The sequence below is a fragment of the Echinops telfairi genome, unplaced genomic scaffold (genome assembly GCF_000313985.2).
Source record: "Echinops telfairi isolate 266 unplaced genomic scaffold, ASM31398v2 ScPeMD7_7472;HRSCAF=8510, whole genome shotgun sequence".
Taxonomy (NCBI): domain Eukaryota; kingdom Metazoa; phylum Chordata; class Mammalia; order Afrosoricida; family Tenrecidae; genus Echinops; species Echinops telfairi.
In genome coordinates this window covers 5,518,895-5,528,738 of record NW_022111376.1, presented here as the reverse complement: position 1 = coordinate 5,528,738, position 9,844 = coordinate 5,518,895, and the positions used below count along the sequence as shown (strand labels likewise).

At 45.0% G+C, this 9,844-nt stretch overlaps 1 protein-coding gene across 2 annotated transcripts in view; it reads left to right on the top strand.

Moving 5' to 3' along the window:
- Positions 1–8,857: 8,857 nt before the first annotated feature.
- The window catches only part of MAMLD1 (mastermind like domain containing 1), a 124,982-nt gene continuing 123,995 nt past the window's right edge, over positions 8,858–9,844 (top strand). For both annotated transcript variants that reach the window (XM_045285521.1, XM_045285522.1), the window contains exon 1: positions 8,858–8,918. The gene's annotated coding sequence lies outside the window, so the exon portion shown is untranslated. The remainder of the gene's footprint in view (positions 8,919–9,844) is intronic.

The window sequence follows — 9,844 nt, the reverse complement described above, 5'->3', positions numbered from 1 at the left end:
CCCTCCATAATTCACAAATTATTATAGTTTTGTCATAAGTTACACTGTCCGACGTCTCCCCCGCTCTCTTCTCTGCTGTTCATCCCCCAGGGAGGAGGCAATACCGCAGTCCATGGTATAGTCACCATTCTTACCAACGCCATAATCCAAAGGCCTGAATTCTTTTCCAGTCTTCCTTATTATTCATCATCCATCTTTCACATACATACAAGGAGATTGATTCAAGTGCACCTAAATCCTAAGAATGAGTTTTAAACATTTTTGGTACTTTTAAAGGATCTTTTGTGGCAGATTTGCCGAATATAGTACATCATTTGATTTCTTGACTACTGCTTCCATGGGCATTGATTGTGGAGCCAAGTAAAATTAAATCCTTGACATCTTCGGGGTTTTTTTTTCTATTTACCATGATGCTGATTACACAGCCCACCCACCCCCACCCCCAAGAAAAACAAAAGACACCTTTTTTTATTGGTCCCTTTGTTTTCAAGCCTGTTCCTGGGGCACTGATTTTTTAAATTGCATTGCATAGACTGCCTACGTTCCACTCTATTTTCAGCCTTTGAGTTATACTAAATTATTAATTTATCATCCTCGTTTTAAATATGAGAAGAGTACAAGACCCACAAAGTACAAGATATGATTTAAAAATGTAAGAAAAATTTGAAAAAGCGTTAGGTATTGAGACTTCTAAGGGAAGCTGTATATAAACCCATGGTGGTTAGTTAGTTACATGTGTGGCTGCCAATCATAAGGGTCGTGGTCAAAATGTACCACTCTGCAGCCTTTAATATATTTAAAGGTTTGGAAATCCAAAGGGGCAGTTCTCCTCTGTCTTCTAGGGTCACTATGAGATAGATACAACTGGATGATAGAAGACTTTGCTTCTATCTGAAATATATACAGAGACTACTAGTTGTATGCTGAAAAGCCAAAATCCAGCTTGAGAAAAGAGGAAAATAAAACAAGAGAACTTAAAAAGCCCACATATGGAAGGGGTGAATGAAATTTAGCGTGTCCAAAATCTATGACCATAGTAATTTTCATAAATATTTTAGAGCTCTAAATTTTCTTCTTCAAATTATGCAGTAAACGTTTCAGAACATATTTTAATATACAGAAATCAATGGTTCATTCATGTTAACTGTTACTGAAGGAAGGTTAACTCCTGGCTTCTTTATAAGAAAATGTCTAAATTTTCTTTGAAGGCATTCTGTGCACAGGTGGAGAAATTGCATCATCTTATAACAAGACTGTAACATTTTAATTCCCATAAAGAAATTTGAACTCTAGCAGACCCATTTGGGGTTTCAGAACATTTGAATCTCAATTTATTGTACCAAACTCACTACCAGTCAGTCAATTACAACTCATAGTGACCCTATAGGATAGGGTAGACTATCTCCTGTGGGTTTTGAGGCTATACATCGGTATGGGAGCAGAAAGTCTGATTTTTCTCCTGCAGAGGGGCGGGTAGGCTTGCAAATAGCTGACCTTGTGGTTAGCAGTCAAAAATAAAAACCACTACTTCACCAGGTCTCTTTATTTATTGTACAGTAACGCTTATTGCTGTACCCTTTTAAAAATAACACACCAGAACCGTCTGCTCCCAATAAAGGTGAAGTGATACTTGGGGTAAATCCCAAGCTCATGTAATTTGCACTGTTCAAATATATGTTTGAATCAAAGGAGAGCATTTGAAGTATAAGAATCTAAATATTTAGTACAACACAAACTATTTAAAATAAAGTCAGCATGCACTTCCTATATCACAGGATAGCTCACACGACACTAAAACATCATTAGTTTTATGGGCGAACAGAGTGAAGAGTGGTAGATGGCATAGGTCTGTATCAACAAAACTAGAGCTGGTAAGGGGTAAGTGGTGCCGGTTTTTGCATCCGTAGGTCAAATATATCCGGAAACAAGTCTAGCATTTGAGGCACCAAAATGTGTGTCATAGATCCAGTAATGGAACTTTTAAATTTTCTTTACAGTGAAATGAAATCCATACTGTAGTTTTTGATCTTTGAGTCCTCCTCACTTTCCGCTGAGTAGGTTGTGTTATCTGCATATCATAGATAATTAATAAGCCTTCCTTCAATCCTGATGAGGATTTGCTCAGCATCTAGCTGTAATAAGTATGGTGAAAGGATATAACCTTGATGGACGATTTTCCTGATTTTAAACCATGAAGTGCTTTGGAATTTCCATTCTTCACAATGTTATCCATCATTTAATATGGATAGCCACACAGTCATAGGCCTTTGCAGTCCATGAAACACAGGTCAGCCTCTTTGATGGTGTAAGCGGTTATACGTTGGTTGGCTATCTGCAAGGCTAGCAATTCTAAATCACCAGCTGCTCCAAGGGAGAATGGCAAGGCTTACTACTCTTTAAAGAGTGACAGTCGCAGAAAGCCACAGGGACAGTTCTACCCTGACCTGTAGGGTCGTTCGCTATGAGTTGGTATTGACTCGGTGGCAGTGAGTTTGGGTGTTTTTTGTTTGTTTGTTTGTTTGTTTTAACTCTTTCTGGTATTCTGTTTTCAGCCAAGATCCATATAGTATCAGAAATCATATTCCTCCTTCCATGTCCCCTTTGGAATTTGGCTTGAATTTCGTGAAGTCCTGTTTATATACTGTTGCAGTGAGCTATCTTCAGCAAAATTTTACTTGCTTGTTGCAATAATGATGTTCTGTTGTTGTTAGGTACCTTGCTTGAGTTGGTTTTTGACTCACAGAGTCTGTACAACAGAAGGAAATCGGGCCCTGCGCCATCCTCACAATTGTTGTGATGCTCAAATTCCTTAGCATAGTAGAGTGAATGCTCACAGCGCTGCGTCCGTTTTTTGGAAACATTTCAATTGGTATTCCATCAATTTGTGGAAACATATTTTTCACCAGTGACCAGTGCTGCTTGAACTCTTTTCTTCAATACCATTAATTCTTCTTTTTTCTCAAATTTATTGATTCTTTATCATATGTTACCTCTTGAAATGTTGAAGGTCAATCAATTCTTTTTGGTATAGTGACTCTGTATTCCTTCCATCATCTTTTGATGCTTTCTGCAGTATTCAGTATTTTGCCCATAAAAAAACCCCAAACCTACTGCCATTAATTCAGTTCTGACCCAAGGTTATAAATCTTTATGGGAGTGATAGCCTTTTCTTTCCCCCATTGAGGGCCTGGTGGGTTTGAACTGCTGACCTTGCGGTTAACAGTCTTATGCTTATCTGACAGAGCCAGAATCCTTTATTATTTTGATGAGAGGCTTGAGTTTTTTCAACTCCTTCAGCTTGAACTCTGTCTAGCATGTTCTTCCTTTTTTATTTTCTACCTCAACGTCTTTGCACATTACATTATAATACTTTACTTTGTCTTCTTGAGTTGCCTTTTGAAATATTCTGCTCAGCTCTTTTATTCTATCATTTCTTCCATTTGCTTTAGCCACTCTACATTCCAGAACAAGTTTCAGAGTCTCTTCTGACATCCACCTTGGTCCTTTCTTTCCTGTCTTCTTCCCTTTTTTTAACCTTTTCGTTATGGATTGGGTGAAGGTTTGCAGAGCAGATCATAGTTAAACTTCAACAATTCATACACATTTTGTTTCAGCTCACCCATTGTACTCCCCTCAATGAGGCATCACTTAACTCACTTCCTCCTTGTGTTTCCTGTTTCACTTCCTCCTTCTTTCCTAACCCTCTGAACTTTGTATTGAGTAAATATTGCCCTTTCGATCATGGTTGATTTTGCTAACATGGGGGTGAGCTCAGTTACAGAGCTGACTGGTGATTAAAGGACATCGTTTTTGGCTGTCCCATCAGTCTGTCTATGACCTGTAAGCCTTATCTCTTCTATGTTTCTTTCCCGTTTTGTTCCACATTTTCTCCTAGTTTCCTGTCTTTTTAATAACTTTTTGTTTTCTTGGTGTATGATGTTCTACTTATTTAATTTTCTTAATATAAAATTCACATATCATGCACTTCCCTCGTTAATTCTCTTTCCAAAAGAGTTTTATATACATCATCACAATCAATTCTAGCTCTCCCTCCCCTCTCTCACATTCATTATTTGCTTCCCAAGTCACCTCACCCTCCCCTCTCCCATCCCCTTTAAAGCATTGCACCAGTGATTGTCTCGGTGCAGCCACTCCTGTGCTTCATAAACTGGGAAACCTAACAGAAGCCATAAAAAGCAAAACCAAAATGAGACAGGAATAATAGTTATTATAACATAAAGATAAAAATAAAGAGTAAGAAAGAAAAGACCACCAGCAATACTTTCTAAAAATGCAGAATGGAAGTTTCTGTCATGGAACACGCATGAGATATTTAAACCTAGAGCAAATTCAGGGTGGGTCGAGAGGGAGATCATCTGACCAAGTATCCATAATTCCATCCACCATAATCAAGTTTACAATAATCTCAGTCTGATAGCAAAGCTGTTCACAACCCTTGACTGTGTCAGAGGGGATCTGCCAGAGGCTTAATCTGACTAGTTAGTCTGCAGATGGATTTTGGGCTCCCACTGTCCTCAATAGCCTCCCACAAACCGGGTGTTCACAATTTACTCTGATACTTTCCCTTTATCGTATTTGGAGTTTGTTATCGTCATCTTTGGATCATACAGGCTGATATGCTTCTTCCATGTGGGTTTAGTTGATGCCTCACTTAGATGGCTGAGGTGTTTAAGACCTCGGACACTATTCCACTTGATAATTCGGGCACCATCTGCTTTCTTCACCACACTTTGCTGTCGCACACTTATCTTCAGTGATCTCTTCATAAAGGTGAGTATAGACAGGGCTATGTTATAAGAACTAACCTGTCTTGGATTAGGGCTAGAATTAAGTGAGATCACAGAATCCATCTCCTTGTCCAGGGGTTATGAATGACTTGGGTTTACTTTAGTAGTAATATCATTTTATGACAACCAAACAAAAACAAAACATAAAACAACAAAAATAAACAAAAAAGAAAAACATTGTCATTCCCCTGGGGTATAAGCGATTGCATTGATAACATCAATAACTTCATGTATGGTGTTCTTGATGTCATGCCCCAACTCTTCTGGTCATTCGTGTTCAGTGTTTCAGAGCTGTTCTTGAAACGGTCTCTAAATTTAGGTGAGATATGCTCAAGGTGATATTTTGGCTCCAGTGGACTTATAGTTTTTTTCAGCTTCTAACTGAACTTAACATATGAACAATTAATGTTTTTTTCCACTTGGCCCACAGATAGAGTCAATTTGATTTCTGTAATCCATATGGTGAGGTTCATGTGTATTGATGCATGCTGGTAATTGTTGAGAAAAGGCATTTGTAATGAAGTCATTGGTCTTGCAAAATTCTCTCATGTGATCTCCAACTGTGTTTCTATCACCCAGGCCGTATTTTCTAACTACTCTTTATTCCCAACTTTCACATTCCAATTACCAGTAATTATCAGCGCATCTTGATTACATTAAAAAAAATCACTTTCAGACTGAAAAAGCCAATAGAGTTCTTCAACTTCTTTATCACTGGCTAGAGTAGTTGGTGAGAAAATTTGAGTAATGCTTGCAATACTTCCTTGTTGTTGTGTAGGTAATAGCTTGTCTCATACAGCATTGTAGTTCAAGATGGTCTTGAAATGTTCTTTTTGATGATGAATGTAATGCCATTCCTCTTGAATTTGTCATTCTTGGCACAGTAAACCATACGATTGTTTGCTTCAAAATGGTCAATCCTAATCCATTTCAGGTCACTAATGCCTAGGATATCAATGTGTATGCACTCCATTTCATTTCTGACAACTTTCAATTTTCCTGGTTTCACACTTTGTGTATTCCATATTCTGATAACTACTAAATGTTCATAGTTGTTTCTTCTCAGTTCCAGCATTAATTCACTTTCTGACACAATCTGTCTGATGAGAGCAAGGCTGTTCATATGCCTGGACAATTGTCTGAAAAAATTCAATGGGGCTTAATCCCTATGGGGACTCTGCAAATATCTTTTGGATTTTCACTGTTATCCACAGCCTCCTGCAAACCAGGTATTTAGAATTTAAGCACTAATACAATTCCCTCCTCTGATCTTGGATTTTATTATTTATAAGCCTTGGATAACACAGGTGGGTGTGCTTCTTTTGTATGGGCTTAGCTGACACCTCACTTGGATGGCAGCTTGTTTTAAGACAAGCCTTCAAGACCCCAGATGCGATTCTTTCTGATAGCCAGGCAGCATCCACTTTCTTCACCATGTTTTACTACAGTGATTCCTTCATTAGGTTAAGTCTCAAGCAGGATGCTGGCCAATATTTTACAGAAGTAAACTACCTGGTCCTTCCTTTGAGTCTGCCCTAGCCTGGAAGCTCTGCTGAAATCTGTCCACTAGGAAAGTGTAAGTGAAGGGAAATGTCGGCTCTCTCATGACTTGGTCCTATATTTTGGGGGTAACAAAGGTGGGATGCCTCTTATAGCCAGCCTGCTCTATCCCTGGCTGCCTCTCTCGTTTTCCATCAACCCTGAACTACACACAGTAGCAACCACCTTGAAACCTCTATTTCCAACACTAACAGAAAGAGCCTTCTAGCCCCCTGTCATTATTTTTGTGGCCACCTGTGAGATTGCCCTAAATACATGTGAATCAAAATGGCACTATTATTTTATGGACATGGCCCAATCCTGATTTGAAGGCACTTCCAAAAACATATTTGTCTAACTGCCACCCTTTGTTTTGGTCATGAAACTACAAAAATGTGATGATCGCTCTGAGTCCCTTCTCAGTATGTATGAGTCATCCTGTACACACCTCCCCCAGGTTTTTCTGAGATGTTCCAAGAAACTGGAATCCTAACATTCAGTGACCAGATACTCTGGGTCAGGCACAGGGCTAGGAGCTGGGAATGCAGCAGCGAAGAAATCCAGCACTGGTCACTGCCTCTTGGGCTCTAAGCTATATGTAGCAGTAAATGTTATGGATAAAACAGGAAAGGAAGAAATACGGCAGTGATGGGTGTAGGGCATGGAATATACATGTGTTTGCGACATTGGTGTCCATTCTAAATGAAATGGAGAGCCAGCCTTGTGGGAAGTTCATCTCAGCAGATGGAATAGTCAGTGCAAAGATTTTGAGGCAAGAGTGAACTGGGTGTGCTTGTGAACAGCAGGAGGTTTGGCCAGAAGGCCCTGAGAAGAGGCTCTCCTGGAATGTTCTGAGTCAAATGAGGAACTCACGCAGCATTTTGAACTGAGGTCAAGGAATAGCCTTGGGTAAGGACAGGGAAAGGAGTAAAAAGAATGACCCATTAGCCAGCGACTGGAGGGAGATATTGGCAGCTGGGTAGGACTGAGCATAGAGATGGAGGACAAAGAGATTGAGATCCTGGGTGCATTTTGAAACTATGTTGCTTTTAGAGGTCTCCCCACATGGCAACCACCTGTACAACAGAACGAAAACCTTGTCTAGCCCTGCATCATCTCCAGGGATGGCCTACTGGATCATTGTGATCAATACAATTTTCGGTGACTAATTCTGTTTTGGAAGTTGATCACCGGGCCTTTCTTTCTAGTCCATCTTAGTCTGGAAGCTCTGCTGAAACCTGCTTAGCATCCTAGCAACACACAAGCACCCACTGCCAGATGAGTGGTGGCTGTGTGTGAGGTGCCTTGGCAGTGAATGGAATCCTGGTCTCTGGCATGGAAGGCAAAAATGTACTGAGCCACCTGGTTGTTTGGATATGGAGACTACAGTTTGTTTGCTGAACTGCTGAACTAGACGTGGGACATAAGTGAAAGAGATGCATCAATGACCATTCTAGAGTGTTCGGGCCTTGGCAAGTTGGAGGATGGAGCTGTAGTGAGAGAGGGGGTAGAGTGTTAGAGAGGTGGGAGGAGGGGACCAGGAGTTCAGTTCTGGCCAGCAGGGTTTGAGGTGCACATCCAATGGTGGTACCAGGTCGGCAGGTGGTGATCTGCCAGACACACAATCACAAGCCCACAGTTTTTTGACAAGATAAGGACCCAGAGGTTAAGTCACAGAACATGTTCTGCTCTGCTTTGTTCACTCTCACCATGGGGGCTCCATCTCCCACAACAGGCTGGACTAGGCAGGGCTTGGCCGAGGCGGTTGCTTGCCAGCAGAGCCTGCTGAGTGGTGCAAGTCCGCAAGCCCAGGCTACTGAGCAGCTCTGCACCCGATTTTCAGCTGGGCTGGAGCCACTCCTCTCACAGGGAACTTCTGCAAAGTCTCTGAAAGGAGCCAGTGCCCAGCCAGCCAGTTGCAACTATGCAGCCCACCCACTAAAGGACTTCTCTAGCTTCCTGGGGGGGATTCCTGCTTTCCTAGCACAGAGGATATGGTCCTGTGCTGTACGTGAGCAGAGCAGGGAAGGAGGGGCAGTCCTTTACTTGTGGTCAGCGCCTCTGGCAAGTGAGAGCAGATGTGATGGGGACAGGCATCTGTCTACTCCTAGGCGCAGGCTCTGAGGCTGCTCCCAGCGCTGCCACTGTTGGCCCTGACTGAGAGTCCAGCGCCCCGGGGGAAGTGGAGTGCAGGAGAGCTGGGGAAAGGGACAGGGGCGTTGGCAGGCCCCTGCAATCCGCAGGAAACCTAAGGTCCAGCAAAAGCCTCGGGTAGGGAGCCCGAGCTGATGATCCGCGCAGATGTCCCCGTCCTCTCCAGCTCAGCCGGCCCTAAGCCTGCAGGGCAGGAGGCTACACACACTGGCGGGCGGGGCGGCTAGTTCGGGGCCCGGGCGGGGGCGCGGGCGGGGGCAGGGCGGGGAGTGGGCGGGGCACTCGCCGGCCACCTGAGAGCTCCTTTCCCGCCGCCACCTCCACTGACACAGCCAGTGCGCTTGGCCCTCCTGGCTGGAGCCCGTGCGAGTGGAAGCGCCCAGGCACAGCGAGGCCAGCCAGCGCAGCCAGGAGCAGGTGAGCGTCCCAGGGGCCTGACGGGCCGCACCGCCCTCGTTAGGGTGGGGCTCTACTAGTCCGAGTCCCAAGCCCTGCTCTTGGGTGCGCGGGGTCTTCCCAGGACCTGTCATCTCGCCCTGTGTCTGGCTTTCCCCTTCTCTGGCCAGGCTCTGCGTCTCAGTCGGTGCCTGTGTCTCTCTCTCGACCTCTGTCGCTTTTTCTCCGGGTCTCATGCCTTCTTTCGGTCTCTGTGATTTCGGTCTCTCGGTCTAGGTTTCTGCCGCGCGCTCCCGCCTGGTCTCTGTGGCTAGCGCGCCGTCCCGCTTTCTCTAGATCCAGCGATGCCCACGCGCGGCTGGCGGCTTGCTTCCCCGGACGCTGGCCGTCTACCTGCCGCCGCACGCGGGCATCGCCAAGCTGGGTCATCCGGCTTTGGCTTCTCTCAGTCAACACGCCGTGGACGCGGGACCAACCACCCAACCGCCTGGTGAGTGCGCCCTCCACCCCTTTGGCCTCCCTGCCGCACCGGGTTCCAGCGGACTTCATGTTCCAGGCGGCGCCAGCGCAGCCAGCCAGGCACGAAGTCCCCGGCTCCGCTGCGGGTGGCCCCGCAGGCCCCTGGGCAACCACCGCGCCTCCCGCGGCCGCGGGCCCACGGAGCGGGACGAGGTGCCTGGGGCTGGGGGCCGCGGAGAGGACAGGTCAGCGCGGCTTCCCCTTTAAGGCCGGAGCCGCTGTCGCCGTGAGTGTGAGGGTGTGTGAGTGTGCGGCGTGCGTGTCTCCTCCTCCCCGAGTGACACGGCCAGGAGAAATGCCTATCAGTAACTTAAACCCCGAAACTCCACCTTCCTGGCGCGCGGCGCGGAGCGGAGCGGCGGTGGGAATGCAGCAAGCTGACTGCGGCCCGGTTGCTGAGCCGCCGGCATGAACTTGGCCGCGAGCTG